Source organism: Rhea pennata, chromosome 1 (genome assembly GCF_028389875.1).
Source record: "Rhea pennata isolate bPtePen1 chromosome 1, bPtePen1.pri, whole genome shotgun sequence".
In the NCBI taxonomy this organism is placed as follows: Eukaryota; Metazoa; Chordata; class Aves; order Rheiformes; family Rheidae; genus Rhea; species Rhea pennata.
Window position 1 is genome coordinate 27,606,911 of NC_084663.1, and position 22,825 is coordinate 27,629,735.

The 22,825-nt window shown below is 39.1% G+C and overlaps 1 long non-coding RNA gene across 1 annotated transcript; it reads right to left on the bottom strand.

Annotated features, from left to right (window-relative positions):
• Positions 1-2,226: 2,226 nt before the first annotated feature.
• LOC134135509 (uncharacterized) lies at positions 2,227-22,320 on the bottom strand. Its single transcript, XR_009957298.1, has 4 exons — positions 22,236-22,320; positions 18,939-19,031; positions 16,515-16,651; positions 2,227-2,380 (listed from the first exon to the last, which is right to left on the bottom strand). It is a non-coding gene; the product is annotated as an uncharacterized LOC134135509 (long non-coding RNA).
• Positions 22,321-22,825: the final 505 nt, after the last annotated feature.

Sequence of the window (22,825 nt, forward strand, 5' to 3'; positions counted from 1 at the left end):
CAGCACATACTAAGTGCTTTCAGAGCTTATTAAAAATGCCAGCCTGATAGCTCTAGAAAAGGACCTTCTTTCTCCATGGAACAGTGAACCTGTATTCTGAACATTTTTGGAAGTCTCAACAAAGTACCAAAGAAGGTTGAAAAACTCACTTTCCATGACTATTCCTTTTATTTTCAGTATGGTCCTCCTTTTAAAGTCTGACTAAGCACACATTGCCTGGACAGTTGCCCAGAGCTTGCACCACAAAGCCTACTGCTCCAGCTCAGTTTACTTTCAAAGCTTCTACTGAATTTCCAAATAAGTGTGCAAATTTTACCAGGGACTAGTGATATACACAATGTTCTAACAGCCACATTTAAAGGAGCCTTGACCAAGTCTGAGCCATGTTGAAAAAAACAATGTGAGTAGGTGATTATGGAAGGGCCTCCCCAACAGTCTGATGCCTTACAGGGCTGCAGGAGAAACCACAGGAAAAGGACTGCTGCTTCACTTACCCCTTCTGCCCGAAGCCAAATCCACCCTCATCTCAGGAATTAGCTCTCCTCCTAGTGAAAGGAAACTATCTTGCTCAGCAAAGTGGCCATATAAATTCATTCACACCTTCTCACGTCCCTGGTTGCTGTTACATCAGTGTAATTAAGTCAGGATTTCTGGTAGTTTATCAGGAAGAATGACTGTAAGCTCTAGGAAGCAAATATATAACAGAGGTGGAAACATAAGGGGAAATCACAAGAAAACTATTAAGATGAAGAACGTTTTAAAGACAGTGCCATCACTCAGGAGCTGTGCCAAACTTCGAAGACCACTGCTTGGCTGTTTTAGTTCAAACTGAATTACAGCCTGGTAAATCTGGTGTCAGTAGAAGCTAGTAAGTATATTGAGGGACTTGCCTTAGCTCTTCCCAAACAATCTTCCACAGCTAAATAGCAGGTTTGTGTTTCAGTGCCCCACTCCCTGCTGACAGAAATACAGGGGAACATCAATCCAAAGCCATGGATCGCATAGGAGCTGTTGTTGCTAATAGGTGCAAGCAGAAAGAACTCCACAGCTGATATTGCTGATGGCCCCCTGCAAACCCAGCTTCATCTGTGATGGGGCTACAGAGCTTCTTGTGTGGTTGCACTGCAGTTTACTCCTCATCTGTCAACTCTGGCATGGTTGCATTGCTTTGGGGCCTGATTAGCCTATAAAAAAAGACGGGATGAGAGGCCTTGGCTGTGCTTGTGCTGCCATCAGGCTGTCCCAGTGCTCTGAGGGAGCCTCCCATCACTGGTGAATGAGCCCTCCTCGCACGCAGCACTGCCCTGCTCCGCTCTCGTGGTTCAGCGATTCAGCAGCTCCAGCGGTGGACCAAAGGCACCGCTGGGGCAGGACTGCCAGACATGCTATGGCTTGTCCTGGTACGCTATGAGAGGTGAGACTGCCACACTCAACTGAAAACCAATGAACAAGGGAAAAAGTGAAAGCAGTCATCCAAATTGCCTCTCCATGTTTGTTTTTCCAGTGCAATTACTTTATGAATGCAAATACATGAATGTTAGGCATGACATTGTTATTCAGTCCTTGCCCTTTTTCGAGCTCATACTTGTCTGTGAATCACTGAGCTAATAGATGGAGAACCATATATGCTGAACAAATTCAGTGCCTGATGGATGTGACCTGGTATGTAAGGCCCCATGTCAGGGCAAGACCGTTGAGTTCATGAAAAAGATTGTGAAATCTTGGGTAAGCCAAGGCTTACTTGAGGCACTTCTCTGTAAGCAGTTCTTGTAAGTGATGCTAAATAGATATAATGTCAACCCTTGCTTTTTCCTGACGGGAATTTTATACTTTGTATTGATGTCCTCTTGAGGAAATAAATATTGTTTTGAAAATATCTATATGTACACAATTAGAGCTGCTATGAGAGTGAAGAGAGGAAGCAAAGGAAAGTGCGTGATCTCCCCTCCCCCAGTTACTGTGCAACAAGGCAACATGACCGAACAAAGCTACCACTTACAGACTTACCCAAGGAGAGTTTAAAATAAAGAGAAAGATAATACTTTTGAAACTAGGACCATAATTACTATTTATTTCAACAGTAATTTGCCTTATTATGGTGCACAGCATTTGTTACCTAGGCAACAGGTTTCTGTAGAGGCCCTGCTCAAATTAAAGTAAATCAGGCACGATCTAAAGTCAATATCAATATTATATTTTAAAAACAAAAGACTAGAGAGTCAGCAATTTCACCCAAGTGTTGTATTTTTATTGTTTCAGCAGGCAAATACGAGAATCCATGACAGTTGGCATCCAAGTAATACTTTCTTCTGCTGTGCTTGACTGATCTCCTTTGTATGCATTTGCAAATAAAGTGGATTTTGCAGAATCCTGCTCTTTCCTGAGTAAAGCAATCATGGACATGGATGAGTGACATGTAGATACCCTGCTGTGGTAGATAGAAGTTGTGCTGCAGCAAGAATATCACTGACATGTCTAACCTGCTATTTAAGTCTCTAGCTCTTGCTCAAGCCCAGTCTCTATGTTGTTCAGACACAAGTTATGTCCTTTGCTGTGGATTTAGATGGCTTTTCCGTGTACATTGGAAGAGGAAAGCTTGAGTATGTTCAGTGCCTTTATACTTATGCACTCTTGGGTGATCTGAACAGATGAGCACAAAGGGGATCATGCTACCTGGATCAGTCTACAGCCAGAGCTTATTCTTGGTGTTCTCTAAGCATGGGTGCTTTAAGTGAAAATAATAGGCAGTGATATGTATGGAAAGCATCCATCCATGGATGGATAGCATGACATGAGGCTCAACGCCCTTATGCTTGTTTGCAAGCCTAACTTAATCTCATAGCATAAAGCAGAGGCCAAACAATAGCTTAGAAAGTCAGAAGTAATGTGAAGTTTTATATTTTTCCTCTCTGCTAGCAAAATTAAATTAAAGGATAGAACAATCACAACTGAGATATAGGGAGTACTGTACTGATATGCTTTCATGTGTAGCTTTTGGGAAATATAAGATTGTATTTTAGGAGTTTCTCTTGGAGGAATGCTGGAAACATAAATCTGTTGAGGTATTTTAGGATCTTTTTGGGAAAGGTGTCTGAGTAACAAATCTCTTAAGCAGAGAATGAACAGTGCTAACCATTATTAACTATAAAAATATTGTTCCCTTTATAAACTTTGGTATAAACTATAGATAACCAAAGACTAGACAATTTAGAAACAAGCCATTAATAATTCCAATCTAATTTCTGCACCTTTTCTCATATTCCATTTTTGCTTGTATAGTATAGAACTTCAACAAAAATATCTGGCTAGGAGGTCTGAATGGGCCTAGGCAAAGTAATATCAAGTTTGTAATGAACAATTATGTAGGAAGGCTCAAATATTCCCCTATTTATTAAGCAGTTCTGTAACTGTAATCCTTTAATGGGGAATTTTTCCTGCAGATTTTTGACCTATTATATAGATTTAACCAGCTATCACAGGATTTTCTCTTTGGATCGGGCTTCTACTCTTGGCAAGCCACTGTCCTGGTTATCTAACCCTTCTTTAATGTACCTCAGTCAGCCTTTTTTCTTCTAGGATAACATTAGGACTGTTGTAGCAATTATAGACAGTCACTGTAGCTGCACCATGGCACGTCTGTACATTCCCATTGCCTTTCCCTTGCGCTGCTTCGCAATATGCAGCACTCGGGCAGGTGGCCAGTCAGGAGGGGTTTGAGATAACTCGCAGTATATTTGCTTTCTTGCACTCGAGACAGTCACCCACCTTCTGGCAATACTATTCAAGGCTGTGTCATTTCCTCCTATCACACCCCTTGCAACTCTGAAAAATCACCGAGAGAAAAGAAAGATTCTAAACATTAGAGCCGTTGGACAGCAAATATTTTGCTGGAAAAGTTTCATTAAGATGCTGCAATATAAGTCTAAGGTAGTGCCCACTTTCTGAGAGCCTTTAAAAGTTCACAGATGCCAATAAATCCCACAATGGTAAACAAGTATAGGTGCCCGATGTTCAAGGAACAAGGCTATTTTAATAGTGTCCTTAAAGTACTTTGTAACTTGCTCTGCTCTGTTTCTCTGGGTTTTCAATGCACTTTGGGAAATTGCTTCTGTTTCTCTGTGCTGTAGATTTTGGATAACTTTCATGTTAATATGCACCTTGTCTGTTGGCTCAGTGTTTACTAATACTACGAGCAATTAAATGTAGGAAAGACTAATATATCTTAATGTATGAAGATAAGAAGGTATGCATGATGAATCATTTGCTTACTGGCAAAAGAAAGATTTTTCTCAACTTTGGCAAAAATAGCTGTTTATTAGTTGCTATTTTCCCCTGAATCCGTCCTGATTTCACACTTCAGAGTCCAAGGGAGGTGTGTCGCTTTGGAGGTAACAGGTTTTGGATGGGGTGTTATCACTGGCATCTGTGACTGCTAATGATTAGCAAAGGTCCCCTGGTTCTTTTCTTCCGAGAATGTCCTGGCCATTCCCCAATTTCATAACGCTCAGATTCCCCACTTCAGTTTTAATAAGCCATTGAACTATGTACTCCACCAGACTGTTGTTTTTGGAGCTGCTTAGAAAATTATTATTCTTAATGAAAATCCTGACTTTTGATGACGACTGAAACTCGTGTTTTCACTTGAAAATGGATTTGTTTTGCTACCTCAAGTGTCTCATGAGAGCAGTAGGCTGCATGTTTCATACTCCAAAATCCTCTGTTGTGTGGGCTTCTTAAACAAACTGCTCCTCCCTTGGTGTTTTTCCCTTTCACCGAATTGCTGTATGAGTTCCTGGCTGTAGGATTCACTATGTATTGTTTAGTCCAGCTAGAAAACCTGGGCAACAGAGGAGACTGGAGTCATTCAGTAGACAGCTACAGCTTTTATGAGCTGTACACACAGGGACATTATTGAAATGTTTTGGGTTTTTTGTGGAAAAAAAAGATAATTTAGATTTCTGTCAGTCTATTTTCTGAAATTTCGAAAGGTGAAATTTTACCTAGTAAATGCCTATGCCTCACAAAAAATAATACAACTTAAAACCTATCAGAAAACAATGTGACAGAAAAAGCTTTGAATATCATTAACCTGTTTCCTCTTTCACGGAATAGTGATCGTTCTGTTAGAGAGCTTGTCTCTGCTGCTCCAGAAATACATTAATTGAGTCTTGTGCCTGAAGAAATTATAAATGCCTACACTTGAGATAAACACAAATAGTGCAGAATGCAATAGAAATGGGAAAATATGAGCTGACCACCTGTTCTTGAGTGTTCAAACTGTTCTGTAATGTAACAAATCTATAGGATAATCACTTTGCTGCTTGAAAATACTGAGCTTTTTACATTAGCCATAACTGCTTTTAATTTTAGACTGATTTTCAAGGTCTTAGGACCAGAAAGTATTGAATTTATTTTTGTTTTCTTTTCTTTCCTGGGTGCCATTTTGTTGGCTGTATTTAGCAAAGCTCGGCATGACTCTCCCTTGAACATTGCCTCTTTTCCTGTCTCTATTCTCATTCTTGCTTTATGTTACTTATGTTAGCTCTTTTTTAATAAATATGGTGCTTGTGTAAACTCATAACCTGGAATATTGTTTTGTCTGTGCTATGATAGATACAGGTTCTGACGTTACGTTTTCAGATACCTTCCTCTCCAGGTTTCAGCCTTCTCATTGGATTTCTCATGCTGCTGTTTGTACAAGTGGGACTTTCTCATGCTTTTGTGTGCTTTTTCATGGGTCTCTGATTTGCAAGAGTTCATCTCTGAGTAGGCTTTTCTTCATCTTTTTGTGGCATTTGGCAATCTCAGCTAAGTTTTACGATTCAAAGAAGAACAAATTGGGGAGGGGAAGTTTCCTTCTATCCACACTGTGGGTTTAAAATGCATTATGGTATGCTCAGTTTCAGCTTAGTTTTCTTTGTGAGAAGCAACAGTTTTCCACCTACAATAAAGCGATTTGCTAGGCCTTGTGGCTTTGTATAAAATGCTTTATATATCTATGATATCTGAATAATCCAGGTTTTGTATGTCAGCTGAATTTCTTTGTGATAGTCTCATTTTTTAATTTCCTTGTGTTCCTCTCCCTCTTTAACCACAAAACAGTAGAAAAGGAGTTCGCTTGGTTAATGGAAACCAAGTGTAAATTTTTCAGAGTTTCAGGTCACTTAAGGGCTTATTTACCTTTTTGAAAGTAACAAGCACTGAGGAATAGTAGATTCACAGAAAGTCAAGAGATTTAGGCATGTTTATTGACTTTATCCCCCCTAAAAATCACTTTTTCTTCCAAAATACCTCATGTTTTTTGTCTCTCCCTTCTCCTGCTCTTGTGAGATTGATAGTATGGCTGAGATTCACTGAGTGACTCCTTTGATGTCAATGGGATGAAAGGCATGACTGAATTGGACTGTGTGCTTTCAAGATGACTTGGAATAAATTTTTTTTATTGCTTTAATAAAGATACTGTAGCACAGCTGCAGCTGCCAGAATTATTTTAATAAAACAACTGTCTTTCTCATAGTGGTGTTATGTAATTATATTGTTCCCAGTAAAACAATCCTGTCATGCCTTAAGGAGATTTCTGGAGGCTACTCTTCCACAATATTGTTTGATTGATATTCTGATGGGTAAACTTATTAGTTTACCTGTCATGCAGTTAGTCTGGCTTATTTTATTTCATATGACTACCTCATGTAAGATCTACCTTTGATTTGAAGAACTAGGTTTGGCTGACTGAAGGCAAGAGGCAGTTCAGCTTTAAAATATGACTATGCAAACTGCCATGTTAGCTTCCATGTTTGCAAACCCTCTGTGACTTGATCAAATCTCAACCATTTATAAGTACAGAGACGCTACTTTTTAAAGACCCAGAGGTGTTTCATCCGCATGGACAAGTCACATTTGCTTTCTACTGATTCATGCCAGCTATATGGATTCTGCATTTGTAACCTGTCTAATAATCCTGCAGCTGTTGCACTACCCAGAGTAGAGCCAGTTAAGCATCTAATACTTATAATGGTTTTACAGTGCCATGGGGAGTATAAAGTAATAAAGGAATATTACGGTTAGAAAATAAGCAGGTATCCATCTAAATACTAAATGGGACATGATGTCTTCTGAATAAAAAACATAGCTTTTGTACAGACCCAGTTCAGAAAATAAATGAACTTTAGGGTGGTTTATATTTATTAATTCTGGCTAATATAGAAGTGAATATTGCTTTTTGCTTACCAGAGGAAAATTATTGCAGTGACTGTCAAACCTCTAAGTACTTTATATGTGTATGTCATCTTCTCCAAACAATTATCTAAAGCTTCTTGAAGACTAAAATTAATTAATTTATGTTTAATTGAACTATGTTTTAGAAATCACAACATGAATTTTTACTCCTAAGGTAGATTTTAAAATGACCAGAAAATGTAACTACTGAGACGGTGATTGAACAGTATTTATCTTTTTAATCACTTGCTGGTTATGTTCTAGGCTTAGTATCTACAACTGAATATTCAACAAATAAAATACCAACAAGATTTTCTTACTAGACCCCTGCTTAATGCCTGAAGTGTAAATTAATTCTTGTTTTCCATTGCTAGTAATCCATTTAATATTCTCTATTTAGTATGCTAAATCTGTGATAGAAACATATCACTGCACAAGCAAACTTCTTTGACTTCTGTACAATATTAAATAACTAATGTTGTGACAATCTTTCAAAAATGTTATAGTTCCTGCTCATCAAACAGATCTTCAACACATCTACAAACTGGCCGATACCATTGCAGCTTGTTAGCTCAGATTAAAGCAGCTCTGAAAATATAACTTCACTTACAGATCAGAAGAGACTTCAAAATTCTGTCAAGGTGGTTTTATAAATCATTAAACAAATTGTCAGGCTGTGTATGATGCACTCGGAAAAATCAGCAGAGTTGCAGTGCTGCTGAGAAGAGGGCCCTCAGCGCTTCCCATCCCGAAAGCCCCTCAGTGATCTCTGCAGTGAGTGACAGGATGCTGATGAGCTGCTCCTCAGCAAGCATTTTTTTCCCGTTAGATAAATAAGTAGGCAGCCACACACTCTGCCTCTCCCTATTTATTAAAATAATAATAATCTGAAAAGCCTTTCTACCCATATTGCTGTACGATAAAATGGAATAACTGCCAGTGGCTCTGATTTGTAATCAGATTCCAGATGTAATAGATTGTGCAGCAGATTATCACTAACAGAGTTACGTTTAAGCTTGGCTGATGGACGATTCTTTTCCATTAATATGTTGTTTTTTTATACAAACAACAAAAAGAGGAATATAGGATGAAATAAGGAGGTGGATGTGGAACTGAAGTTTCTTTTATCACCAGCTAATTCATCTTTCCGCTTTAAGACCTATGCCTCACCTGCACTGGTTTTGAAAATGGACTTTTTATGGAACTGTTATGCCTGCCTGTTTGAATGTATTTATATTTAATAAAGGTATTACTGCGTACTTTTCCAGATAGTACCTTACAGGGAACTGTGACAGCATCCTTTTAGAAAAGTATTTTTTAACTTTACTTAAATAAAGTAAAAATACAAAGAAAAAGCATGGAAGCTATTCATTAGAGGACAAGAAGATTCAAGATGGAAGAGATGCTATTTTTTTTTTGTATTGACTTTTAATAATTTACATAAACTACCCTGCTTTAGTTTATCCAACTGTTAAATAGTTATAAAAGCACATATCTTCCTCCAAGGGAAGTATTCATTAATATTTAATAAATGCTTTCAAATGTTTTTTAGGCTCATCCTATTTGGAGTGGGTCACACTAATGAAACCTATTGATAAAAAGTGCCCTATGAAAACAAGGTATTATTATAATATTATTTATTTTCCAACACAAATATTTGGGAGCATAACAAACACTGCACTTTCACAATCAGAAATATATCATAATTTTTAATTAAAGCATCATTTCTAATTAAAACAACATTAATTCTACAGCAATAATATTAACTTTTATCTCTGACAAGCTGATCAAAATTCTGACACTGATAGTCAGAGATTTTGTAATTAAATGCTTTATGACACATTCCAGCTCTGACTGATTTTTTTCTGTCTCAATACACAGCTCTGCCAGCAGCTTTCCACAATAATTTAATAATTTCTGAGAGAATAACCATTCATTTATAAGCTACCCCTTATAAATATAAGCCTTTCCTCACAACGAGAACTGGATTTTCTTCTTCAGCATCAATTAAGAGAGGGACTGCATATTTCCTGTGACTCCTGAAATGGGCCAAATGCACCTGTATCAGTTAGCTGTTGATCAGAAATTTTTGGCATCGAGGCCTGACCAGGAGAGGCTCTCTTCTCACCTCCTACTGTATGTCTGTAGAGTTGCCTCAGACCTGGAGAGCGTGGGGCACCAGGCAGCAGTGTGCTGCTGCTGGAGACAGGGGTGCAGGGTGTGGAGGGACAGAGGTGCTCTACTGCACAAATCTGCTTCTCAAGACAACAGAAAAGCAAGTCCTGTTACCAGTATACATGCATAGATAGGAGCTAGAACTTGCCCTCTTCTGAATCAGTGAGATTGAGGACATATACTACATTACTGATTTTTTTCCAAAGAAATATTTGCATTTTGAAAGTTGGGATCTGGCCCAGAGAGATCTTTTTTTTTTTTTTTTTTTTTTTTTTTTTTTTTTTTTTTTTTTTGGCAGGATAGTGAATACCCTCAAATTTTACTCAAAAAAATCCCTACAGATAGTGCCTGGCGCTTCATGGAAGATGTGCACTTTTCTAAAGCTGGGCATGAAATATGGGCTGCATACACTCAGAGTTTAAACCTGCTCCAGCTAAAGGTAGTGGAATTAGAGTACCCAGGATTTAATAAATACATAAATATTGCCTTCTGAGTCTTTTTTCTTTGGGTTCAGTCCCGGGAATACGCATTTGCTTTGTTGACACAATGTTCCTGAAGAAGTGCCTTCTGGAGAGAGGGAACAATACAGGGTTTTCCTCTTTATTCTACACGTTTTTTAGAGCCAGTTCTAAAACTGGCTGGAATATAGAACTCCTGCTCTGCAGGAATTCCCACATTTTTAATTAACTGAACATAGCAAAACATTTGAAAATGTATGTTATGTGAAGCGGAAAAGCCGAAATGATAACAGTCAAAATGAATTGTTTCAACATTACAGAAATTAATTTGTAGGTAGCTTGTTAATTTACAATTCCAATGAAATTATAAAGTCCTCACAGAATATTTTAACTCATCTAAACCCCTGTTTCTGACAGAAAAAATACAATAGTTATTGGAATACTGAATTCTGTTGCTGAGCCTTGAGGCTATTTGGCTTTGAACTCTCATTCTTAACAAAAATATTTTTGTAGAAAAGCTTTTTTGGGTGTAGGTAATGAGTGCAGGCAATGGGTGAGAGCAATTCAGAAGTTAATTCAGCATTATGAGGTATATTGTGTTGTCCTCTAGTGGAGCCTTTCTCCCTCTGGCAGGGTGTCTCAGAAAGACATCCTCCAAATGTCAGCGCCTAGATTAGGCCTGTGCTCCAAGACTGCTGCGTATGTGCAAATAAAAGTTTTCTTTATGGACTGATCTCAGCTCCATGTCACCAACTTCTGCAGCAGGAATGAAATGATCAACAAGGTAACAGACAGTATTGTTTGGCAGAAAGAACATCTTGATTGCTGAGTGACGTTCACTTCATAAATTGCTTGGAAAAAAAATCTTTAGCTCTTTAAGAAGGCAAATAGACCTTGATTTAGAGGGTTACTATCCAGCCAGGAGGTAAACATGATGTAGAGATAAAGAAATAAATTTTAAATGTAAGTGCTCAACAAATGTCTAGTGGAAACAAGATTGTAAAAGTTTACCTAATTTGTCTATCTTCTGTTATGAATGAAATGAAGACTAAATTTGCCAAGCGTCCATATGCGGAGCACTCCTGAAGAACTGTAGCCCTGGCTGAGCAAATGCTTAGTGCATTTCTAACTTAATGTAAAGAGTTTGTTTCCCATTAATCTGAAATATCTTTTAAGAATTCTGAAGGTAATACCATTGATGTTGCTGTTTTATGAGAAATACTGCAGGCCCTATGTAGGCCACTTTCAGTACTGCTGACGCTATGAAATTTAAAGATGTGGGTCAGAAATGGTCTGGAAACCCTTTGGTTCTGGAGAGATCCAAGACTGTAAATCTCTACTACTATAACCGGGAGAAGGTAACTTGATCATAAAGGATGTCTACAAACTTATGAATTGTGTAGCATTAAAGATCAAGCAGCTGTCTCTTCTCTCGTCAGCTATGACTGGACTTTGTTACAATTAGAAAAGAGCTATCAAAAATGGCACAGCTGATAAGCACTCACAGAATGGCCCTTCTTTTCAAAATTTCTCCTGTTCTTGTCTCTTAAAGTATGTGAGCCTTTTCTTAGCTATACAGAAAGCTTTCCAGACCTTTGCCTTCTAGCGAAACACTGAAGCCAAATGTCCTTTCTCAAGCTTCAACAACTGAACAGAACCGTGCCTTGCAAGCTTTCCATTTTGGATGCCATTTTTTGAAGGTCCATCTACTGTATGAGAAAGAAAAAACCTTTGTATTGTGTATAACAAGTTAAACTGTGATATACAAATCCTAGAAACTATGACTACTTTGTTTATCTTTGTGTTACAGCTATGGCATAAATGCAATGAAACATATTCACTTTGTCTACAGAAAGATATCTATATGGCTATGGCTACAAGATATCTAGGAGCCTTCTGAGAGTCCTGATACAAGACTTCCACCTGAATATGATAGTACTTTTAAGAGTACAAGAACAGTGATGCAGATACAGCAGCAGCACCACATGAGCTACTGAACCCTGCCCTCCTGAAGAGATAGAATGAGACAGCGAAGGGTCTCGACTTGCCCACTCCGACTGCAAAGCCTCAGCGCTCCTCTGCCAGCGCGAAGCCAGTGACCTGGCAAAGCACTGTCAACCGAAAGTGACAGCCATGCCTGTCACCTCTTATCTTCTCTGCTACTCAAGGACCAAAAGTAAAAAGCTAACTGTAGACATTCGGAAAGGATGCCTTCTAAGCATCTGACAAAGCCTTGCCATTTCTTTGCTATTCTCCCTTATATGCTGTAGGCTTTACAAACGAGGCCTTTACGACATTAGGACAGAAACTCGGGATTAACTTCTTCAAAAAAAAGAGTGAATGTATTAATTCAGAGTCAACAGACAGATGTATTTGTTGCTAGAAGATGGTAGATCTCCTTGGCATACTCAGAATGAAATAGAGTAGGAACAGGCAGGAAGAAATAGTTAGGAATCCTTGTTCTCTTCAAAAGTAGAAAACCATCAAATGATATTACTTATCCTCTAATAGCTTTCCTGTTTGCAAACTGTAATTTAATGGAGAAAGTTTTGGTAGCCGATCCAGTCAGCAAGATTAGGCACATCTTGCCAAAGGAATAAGCACATTCCATATGAGATAAAATTCTACAGGCAAGATTTTATTTTTATTAGACTCATCATACTCACTCTCAGCAACACTTAACAATTAGAGAAGCACAGATGGATTTAGCTGCTTGGAGGAACATATTTCGCCTGCACAACTTCAAGCATTGCTTATTTCTATCTGCTATGACACTGCTGGCTACACTGTTGAGCAAACATCTATTCTATGCTCTTCTGAACAAGCATGCACACTTTGATGTGCTAAGGAGGATTTACCCGTGCTTACTTCTGCACCCTTCAATATCCATTTTTTTCATGTAAGTTCTCCTGTGATGATTATATCTTTAGAGCACAGCTCCCCATTTCTGCTTACTTTAAAAGAACCAATACATATCTGATGATTTGGAAGCCCTACTGCAGAATTTCCAAGCTTTACTAGAAACTAATTATCAAAAGAGAAAACCCAGCACAGAACTACTTATTGTCACTTTTTGTTGCCAGCAAGGCAAAATTTCATCTGAAGCATTCAGGAACAGATTTGGATTGAAGATTGGCTTTAAAATTCATCTGTAAAAATATTTAAGAAGACATTAAATGATATCTAGCTTGTGTGAGAATACCAATGCTCTGATTCATGCACAGCTTGAAATGTGTGCACTGAGTGCACAGCGTGCACTGAATATTACAATGCAGAGAGCTATAGGTGTATATCTGAATGCTGCAATTCCGATCAGACCTTCAGGATCAGAATCAACACTAGTTCAGTGTTTACCCTCTGTGGTACCCATTCTGCAAGTAATTTCAGGATTATCAGGCCCTTAAAGCATGCTTAGAGTCTTCATTCTGTCTTTGCTCCCTGAGCTGCGATGTCCCAAGCAGACCTCTTACCAGCAACATTGCTGAAAAAACTCTGAGCATGAACCTGCCCTGGAAACAATAATTTGCACTGAACTGCAGTTCAGAACATCACAGAATAGCTTCTATTCAGAATATCTTATACTTTGGGAAGGTGAAGAAGTATGTACAATATGAGTAGAAGTGTTAAGTCACAAGCTGTGTACTGCATCATGAATCAGTTTCAGTTAAAACTATTTGTGTTTTATAGTTAATAACAGGCCACTTCCAAAACTATCTGTTGATAACTCACTAAACTAGATTTCATTATCTGAATATTTCCTATAGTTTCTCTCAGCATGGGAACCAGGGCCTTTAGCCTGATTCTTATCAGAAGAATCAGGCTCTTATTTCTCCCAGCACAATAAGTTCTTTTTTGCGTTAACTCAAGATCCTTCCATTCTGTAGTATTAATAGCTCCAAAGTCCAGCCAACAGGTTACCTAAATCCAGTAAATGCATACTAAATGGCAATGTTAACAATTTAACAATTGAATTACAAGCAGTAAGTTCCAAAAAAAAATTCAAGTTATCTCTGTCTTTCCTTAGTTTTAAGCTTAATGGTCTCATTAGTTTTTGTAGTTGTGCATAGCAGTTAATGGCCTCAGCAATAAATCCAGCAAAGTGAGGTTTTAAATCATCCAGGTAGATCTGTGCTACTGGTTTGTCTTGTTATTTCCCATGTTAACCTCTGCTACCTTTATCTAGGTCATGCTCCTTTAACTTTAACTGTTTCAGAGTCTAACATGTAACAGCTAACACTGAAACGTGAAACCTTGACCACATACATGCCAAGTTGGCGGGTACTCTATAAAATGGTGAATCAAGGCCTCCAAGGATTGTCTTAGCTTAAATTGGAAGAATTTTAAAACAGTGACAATAAAAACATGGTTTCCTTTTTGTTTGTCTCTTGCAGTTCAAAACTTCATTATTCAGGTTTTATCAGCAGCTGTCTGAGGGCCAGAGAATATGGTTTTTTTTTGTTGTTGTTGTTTTTTTTTAATACCCATACATATTCTTATTGAATCACCTGACCAGAGGAACAGGAAGGCTTCAGGAAGAACAGCAAAGAACACAAAAATCACAGTCAAATCCCAAGACTAATAATCAGGTGCCTGGCAGAAAGGTCCTTCATCCCTGATTGCAAGATCCACATAGTACAGCAATAATCATATTAATGATAAAGATCACTGTGTTTTGTCTTTCCTCCTTCTTAATAGGTTTCATGTCTGATTCACTGTGGTGTTTATTGAGTTCAGGGATGTTGAGCCAGTGTACCACTGGAGTAAAACAGTATGAAGCATACCTTCTATGTGCTCTTTACTGTAGCCACTAACGCTTTATAATGTTGTCTAGAAATTCAAAAGAATGATTTACTCAAAGCATAGATTCTATTTCATTTTTATTAAACCTGGCTCTCTGCCTAAACTCTTGGCATTTTAAACAGTGAACTTAGGCTAGAATATATTGCTTTATTCTGAACGTTTGTAACTTCTATTGATCTACTCAGGTAAAAGCACAGAGTAAAAGGTCTTTATTATTGATGTGGAAAATATTACTTCTTCATTGTTTTCCCGTCCACAAGCATCTATCACTTTCCCTTTGATAAATTCCTTTAAGTCTTTCTTGTTCTGGGCTTAGAAATCTCATTCATTTTATTTGGGATAATATGGGTCTTTTTCCATGTAGCTGAATTAACATTGCAGCTTGCAGTACTTTCTCCTGGTCTAACTTCTGAATATCATAATTTTGCACAAATATGGCTTATCGTCTTCACCCACCTTTTCAGAGCATTGTAGTATTTTTCTACAGCTTTGGGGGCCATATGTTCCTGTAATAATGTCAGAACACAGTGGCAAATGACCCCTGGGGAACCCAGTGGGATTGGCATCATTTTGGAGAGCACGGGAGCTTCTCTGTGTACTCCTCCAGGTACATGCATATTTTCCAGGAGAAAATCAATTGGCAGTGAAGACTGTTGTGTACAGCTTTCATTTCTGCTTTTACCAGCCAGCCCGAGCTGGTCATAGGAGCAAGGAATGGCACTGTATATAGAGCTCAACGCCTGCCCCAGGAGTTGTGGGAGTAACGCCGTTGCTAATGGTTTTTCTATTTTGTTTTTTCTGTCTGACGCTTGATAACTCTTGTGTGACTGACAGTTCTAAGGGGGCAAGTAATAATTCTCACACCTAACACAAACATAGTGACCTGGCCATGGCCCAGTAAAGTTTGCTCAGTGCCTCCACGGTGCAAAATCTGTGATTCGAGTGCCCTTTGTGCTCTTACGGCTTTGGAGGCAGAGCAAGCTTTCTAAGGTTTTCGGTCAGTGCATGGCTGTCATGTTTCATTTTGCCTGCTGCACATCAAGGTGATATCTTCAGCAAGTGCGTTTTACTATGCCATTTGTTGATTTCTGCTTTCTAATTCCACCTGCTGGGCCCCAAACTGTCACTACATTGGTCACCAGGCCACAGAAAATTTCACTGGCTATTTCCTGTGTCTTAGCACAGTTCTCTTTAAAGTTACTAGCTTTGAAAGGGTTATAGATTATCATTTATCTTTGTGTGTTCTATGAGTATGAGTATGCATTCAGGCAGACTTTTATTAATCATTCATTCCTATCTGGACTGCATGTGAATATGTCTGTGTACAGGTAAGCAGGCTAATGCATTCATCTGTTCCTATATGTATAGCACGTGCCTTTCTGGGCTGTGTGAAGATGAGCTAATATTGTAATTTGTTCTTCTGCGTGCAGGATGCCTCTGTCTGCATGTTAATGTTTCTCAGCAGCTTGCCATTTGAATCATGCATTATGTAAGGAAGGCAGCAGTGCTTCCCAGTGGAGAACATTTATTTTAGGTTTTCATTTTCTGAAATGATTTCAAGGTGATGATTCACCATTATGAAAGAAAAAAGTGTTCTGACTGATTGAATTATTTATTGAGATTGGGAGTAATGTCATATGTGGCACTTAAAATCATTTCTGGATTCAGTGTGTGGGATCTGCTTCTCCTAACATTCGCTGTCCAGTCTAAGCTGGTCATCAAGGTTCTTTCTGTAGTCAGTGAAAAAAACACAAGTCCCTGCAGAGAGTGCCTCTGTAGACATCCCATCTTAAAGCAATTGGGAGGATAGGTTGTCTAAGGACAGGGATTTTTCACTTGCTAAGGAAGAAGCAGAGCTTTACTCACCTCTCTATCTGATGAGGTTAAGTCCTTGGACTCCAGAGAAGCAAAAATAGCTGAACAGAGCCTAGTAGTCTTTCTGTGTTTCATGACCACAGATGCTTGCAAGCAGGTTTTTCAAGTCTAGACATGGTCCACAGTAGCTGAAAGGCATTAAAGGAATGGGCTAGGAATATGTGAACTATAAATGGCACAGGCATTTAGTAGCGTAGATCCTAGATGGAAACCTGAACAGAGAAACTGTGGGCACAAAATTAACCCCAAAGCCAATGAAATCAAATCCCCTGGAATTTCATGGGTTTGAATCTGATCCTACAGGTGAATGATGATTATGTTGCAAATGGCGAAATCCTCTGATCTTTAGAGCTCTTCCCGGCAGAGCAGCAAGGTCAGCAAGGGTAATGTTTGTATTACTCTGGAACTGCTTTGCAGACAAACAAAAAAATTGCAGTGCTGTCTCATTGATAAGCCCCAGAATTTAAAGAAAGCATCCTCAAAAGAGTAAGAATACGGTTAGTAAAAACAGGACCCAGGAAATAACAATGAATACCCCCCTTTTTTGGACGCTTCGCTCTATTTTCCTCCTGATCTCTTGCAGTATTTGTTAAAGGAAAGCTGGCAATCCTAGGCAAATCCCGCTTTCTCTTGGTCATTTTGTAACTATTGAAGCATAAAACAGGCACAGATTCATCAAAACAATGAGGTTTTTAACATCCAGTGGAACTAATCCTCAGTGGTTTTACCCTCATTAAAAGAGAACTGAAAGTTTGCCTAATATGATATTCAGATTCGAACAAAAAAGAATGATATGAGCTTTCCTCTTTTTTTGGCCTTGATACACTTGGGACTACCACAAACATCTTGGGCCTGGAGAAGTGCATGTATTTATAGAACAGAAAGTTTATTTACAAGTATCAAGTGGCTGATAAGCATAAAAATTCTTTACAGTGATCAATGTCCCATGGCACTTGCAGTTTTATCTTTATACGGGGTACCAGAATGACACTATTCAGGCAAATAACTGCCAATACTTATTTTTAAGGGGTGAGAGTCTTGTTTTGTGTGAGAACTTCACTAGATTTTGGGTGGAGCTGAATCCAATTCCATGTTTTAACAAGAATGTTTTGGATTTGGTTTATTTTACTATTCTCAATATGGAAATACTTTGAATTAATACATATTTTTAGGGTAGTAATATCCAGTCTCTCTCAGACATGCCTTATAGCTGTAGCCTTTTATTATCCTCTTTTCCTCCGTTCCTTGATCATCCCATGACCCATGACTCCTTGGCATCCCTGCCTTCGGAGATCTATAGCACTGTATTTCCTTACCACCAAGCAGCATGTCCTTTGTCTCCGAGACTTGAACTTGGGAGTAGGAAAAAAAATATAACAACATAAATAAACTGAACAGTTCTCTCTCTTCTGTTCTTCAGACTCAGCAATACTTCTGCTCTCTTACATACCTTATCTTTAATGCTGGCATGCCTCACTAAGAAGGCTTGCTTTGTGGTTTGGGAACTACTGCTTTCCCTGTCGACTTGTTACTTTTTTTCTTTTTCTTTATCATGTCTGAACTAACTCAACAGCTTTCAGTAGCTACCAGATTGTCAACACAGAACCCAGACGTTCGCTGTGTACAGAACAAATGTAGTAATAGCTTTCAAAGTACAATGTCTGAAAGCCTGCTGCTCTCTATTTCTCTCCCCTCCGCACCAGATATGCTCCTGTCCTTTCATGGAGGGCTCATGTTGGCAGGCAGGAGGGGGGTTCAGCTTCCTTGCCCACTTTTTCTTCTGGTGAGACTGCCAACCTGGCTCTGTGGTAGTTGTGGTGTTGTGATGTGGCTTAAAGCAGAACTGCAATGACTATTTTCCATCTGGTTCTGAACAGCTGTCAGATGGAAATGAATGCCAATATTCAGGGACAAGCGCCTGTTTGCGCTGTGTGTGCATGTTGGTGTTTGTATGTGCGTAACTTCACAGATCACTGGCGGGAATCACCTGTGCGCAGGGAGCAGTTTTCTTCTCATCGCAAATGCATATGCAGAACACCCCACTTACACATGCATATTGCTGTGCATTATAGTTTGAAAACTATAGTTTGTGTTGCTATGGAGTACTACATAAGAAACTACATTAACGCGTATGTCAGTATTTTAGAGAACTAAGCAGCATAGCTGGAAATATTTTTTGTTTATGTTTTTCAGAGGGATCTGGGAGAGCTGCCAACTTGATAGCTTGACTAAGAATCAGAAATGACTGTGGTAAGTCCTGCTTTAATATATAATATGACCCAATACCAAAAACATCAGCTACAATGTTTATATCTGGTCTTCACATATGAACCATGTAAGACCTTTAGGGCAGTTTTTCTACGAGGACATCAAGCTTTGAAGAGCATCTAGCATACCCATGTAATGCATACCCACCAAATGGAAAGAGGTTTGAAACTCTCCCAAGAAGGACGTCTTCAAACAAAAAAGAACATTCCATCCCCGCAGCAGGTCAGTTTGGATGCCTACCTAAGGAAAAGTGAGGATTATTTTTCAAATGAGTATAAGGAAGCAATAGACACTAAATAAAAAGCAGGATATGTTAAAAATATTGCTGCTTGTTTGTGATTCTGAACAAGTCTTTTGTGAAGTTTTAGTTACCTCTAGAACCACCGGTGTAATGGGACCAGCTTTCCAGGGCTTGCTACTACCCATCTGGCTATGAGGCTTTGCGCTTGGCCAGGACCTCACAACTTTTGGGACTGCTGGTGTGTGCCATTTAACCAAGGAGAGCAGCTGTTGCTTATTGTAGAGCCAAGATCTTGTCCAGTCCCCTACTGCGAACTTGTTGTATAAGCTATCACTGTGATGGAGATAATACATTTGCCTTTCTTTAGAAATTATTTTGAGATCTGCCAAAGAAAAGGGCCTATTCAAATGCAAACCCTAATGCTTTTATTTATTAATAGATATTGTGCCAGAATCGCCAGTCTGCTCCTGATGCCTAGTGCTGCTCTGAAAACACACAGAAGCTGCCTGTTAGATTTAATCCAGCCGGCAAGTTGAGGCCTATGATTGCTTTGTGATATTAGAAGCAGCAAGAAACAGCCAGATTAACTAGCAACAATTCAAGCTCAATGTTTCCCGGTCTGTAACTCCTCTAAAACTTGAGCAAATGTTGAATTGCCTAGCAATTTTGTCATCAGCATCGCTATTTAATATTCTAACTTAAAAGGCTGGGCTTCTCGAAACACTATTTTTCTCTTAAAGAATCAGTTATTCTTAGAAAATATAGTAATTTGAGGTAACACCACCATTTCATTCAGGAATATTTTTAATGAACTCCTTAGGACTCACGAGGGTAGCTGCTTTGTGTACTGGTGCACATAGCTCTAGACTAACTGGGTTCACCTGATACATTACCATTACTTCAGAATTGCCTTGCATTTCTGGCTCAGCTCAATCACAGTCAAAATTTCCAAGGAAAACAGTCAGAAAAAAACCCCAAACCCCTCAAAAAAATGTCAAGGACAGTCTTGCGCAGGCTTGATTAACCTGATTTCGTAGGTGGAACTTCTGCTTTCCTAATTTTGTGCTTTCCCTGTTTTCTTTTTGACTGCCCCCCCCCCCAGTGTAAAAAGCCTTGTGTTGATTACATGCAAAGCAGAATTTTACTGGATCCATTTTTGCTAGCCTCGATAGAGTGTTTTATTAGATTACTCTCCTCTCCTCACTTGCAGTAATAGATGACTTTCTGAAACACTTCTATTAGAATGAAAGCAGAGGGTGCATTTCCTCTGGTAAAGGGGTTGACAAAACACTCGTTTCGCCAGATGAAATGCAAGTGGAAGTAACTTCACAAATGCATTGTTACCACATTGGTTGTTTCCCTGGAGCCAGAATGTTACAGTCTCTTTATTTGTATGACACCTCACATTCAGCTTATTCATGGATGAATTTTTATGCCAGAAATCATGCAGGCATATGTAGAATTAAATGCAGCCCTAACTCCCTTGGAAAAAGGTGGGAGTATAGTAGAGAAGTATGGCTAGGTGTCTATTTAGGCGTTTTGATAGAAGATAATGGGCTTAAAGCAGGATCACTCTGTTCTGAGACGCAAAGGGGCGTTTTACAGCTCTGCTTTGTCCAGAGGAGCCCTGCAGCGCCGCGGCCGCCGGGCCGCGCTGCGGCGAGCGCCCGGGAGGTGGCGGCGTCGCATCGCGCTGCCGCCCGGCGGCCCCGAAGGGCACCGACGGCTTCGCGAGCGCAGCCCAGCAGCGTTTCTGAGCTGGAGTTTCTCGCTAATTCAGAATAAAAGGAAAATCTCCGATGTTTTAGCAACATATCCTGTGCCGTCATGGATTAAAAAAAAAAAAATAAATCAGAAGGGCTCTTTTCCACTGAAAAGTCTCTGGCGTCACTACTCTGTTCTAAACGTCTCAAAAATGTGACCATGTCCCAGCGGAGAAAGGGCTCCAGGTCTGTCCAAATTGGGTTCTGTTGTTGCTTTCATGCTTTAAATTCAGTCCATTAAAGAAAAAGAGGCTACCACAAGACAAACAGAATATGAGGTGCATTAAGCTTAGTGACCTCATTTTTGGTAGAGGAAGGTCTTATTTTCAGCTTTTCAGCTGGTTTAGAGCAGTATCTTTCATAAGCTTTAGAAGAGGGCCGCTGGAGCAAACCAGGAGGAAAACAACCCCATTCAAGTAAATCCTGTTTGTCTTACTCCAATTTGCGATACCTTTTAATGACGCTTTCCCTCACGATGGGGTTAGATTTTCCTTGGCTTAGTCAGTTTCCATTGGAGTAACTTGGAAAATTCCAGTGATTTTTGGAGGAAACAAATACAAATAATCTAGGATTCTCTGAAATGTGCTTCCTTTCTAAGGAACATCACTCCTTTGAGATGCAAAAAGCTCTACCTTTCACAGAAGGTTAATACTTCTTCCCTTTTCATGCTGAAAATGCATTACATCAGAAATAAAACGTAATGTAAACGAGATTATACACAGAGCTACCTACTTGAAGAGATTAAATTGAACAGTATTTTAAATATCTTGCATTAATATTCTTTGGTCCTTCTTTTATTTGTCTGACATTTGTAATTTATTGAATAGTCCGAATTACCTTAGTTTAATTCATTGTCTCTAAGGAGTGGACACACAGAGTGAATTTGATTCATTGTCTTAAAGACAGATTTCTGCTTTTTTGTAAGCAAATTCCTGGAACAGTAAATGCTCTTTCAGCTTTAGTACCTTCACATCATTGCTGTGAATTAACAGAATCACACAGAAAGCAAAGCTATTTTTGGGTGTCTCCCCTATCAATAAGGGAAAATATTCCTCTTGCAAAAGAAAACTGTTTCTTTTCTGCATGAGTCATGACTCTGCTTGTATGCAAAGAACAAACTATTTCCAGCTTCTCAGGCTTCCACTGGCATTTGGGAGAGGCTTCAGCCAGCCAAGATTCAAATATGGAAACTAAATATGGTCATAGGGTTATACTCCCATTTTTTGCCCATTACTCAGGCTCATGTATGCTGTATTTCAATGCCTACTCCCTTTCTGCTGCTGTGCATCTCTCTCTGCAGTGATAGTTTACTCTGCGGTTAAAGCTGGTAAGATCTTAGAAAGCACCAGTTAAACAAAAGTACTGTATTTCATATTCTGCTTAGGAATATGCATAAATAAAAAAGACTTAATATTGATGCTGGAGGGAATTGCTAGATACCTTTATAAAGCTCCATGCTAGAGGATGTCATCTTTAGTCTTTACACTAACTCCCAGCTGTAGTAATTGCTGCAGCTTTCATGGCAGAACCTGCCAAAAATAGAGAAACAAGAGGGAGAGAACATGTTGTTATTTTTAAACAAAACAGCCTGTATATTTTCAGCAACAAGAAGTCATAGGGACATTTTTTATAATTATATACAACAGTAAAAGGGTTATGATGTCATGGGAGCCAGAAAAATGCATCCTAAATTATACTATATTTTAGGATGGAGCTTTATCAAACAGCCAGCCATATATTAGGAACCTGTGAGGGTGTTCAACCCCTGCTTGCAACCTGTCAAAATGTGTGGCTGTGTAAATGTAGTGATGAACACAAGCTAGCAGGGGTGCTCTAGCTTTATACTGCAGCCTTTGGCTAGGAGCTGGTTCACATCGCATTGCTCTCCCCGGGGGGCTCTCTTCCCCTCCTTGGGTGCTTCATGGACCTGCGTGGGAGGAGTGAGGAGCCTGGTCTCACACTGCGGGGCTGGCTTTGACTTCCTGAATAACTTGGTGTTCTCCATTTGCCTCAAAACTATTCCATGCTGT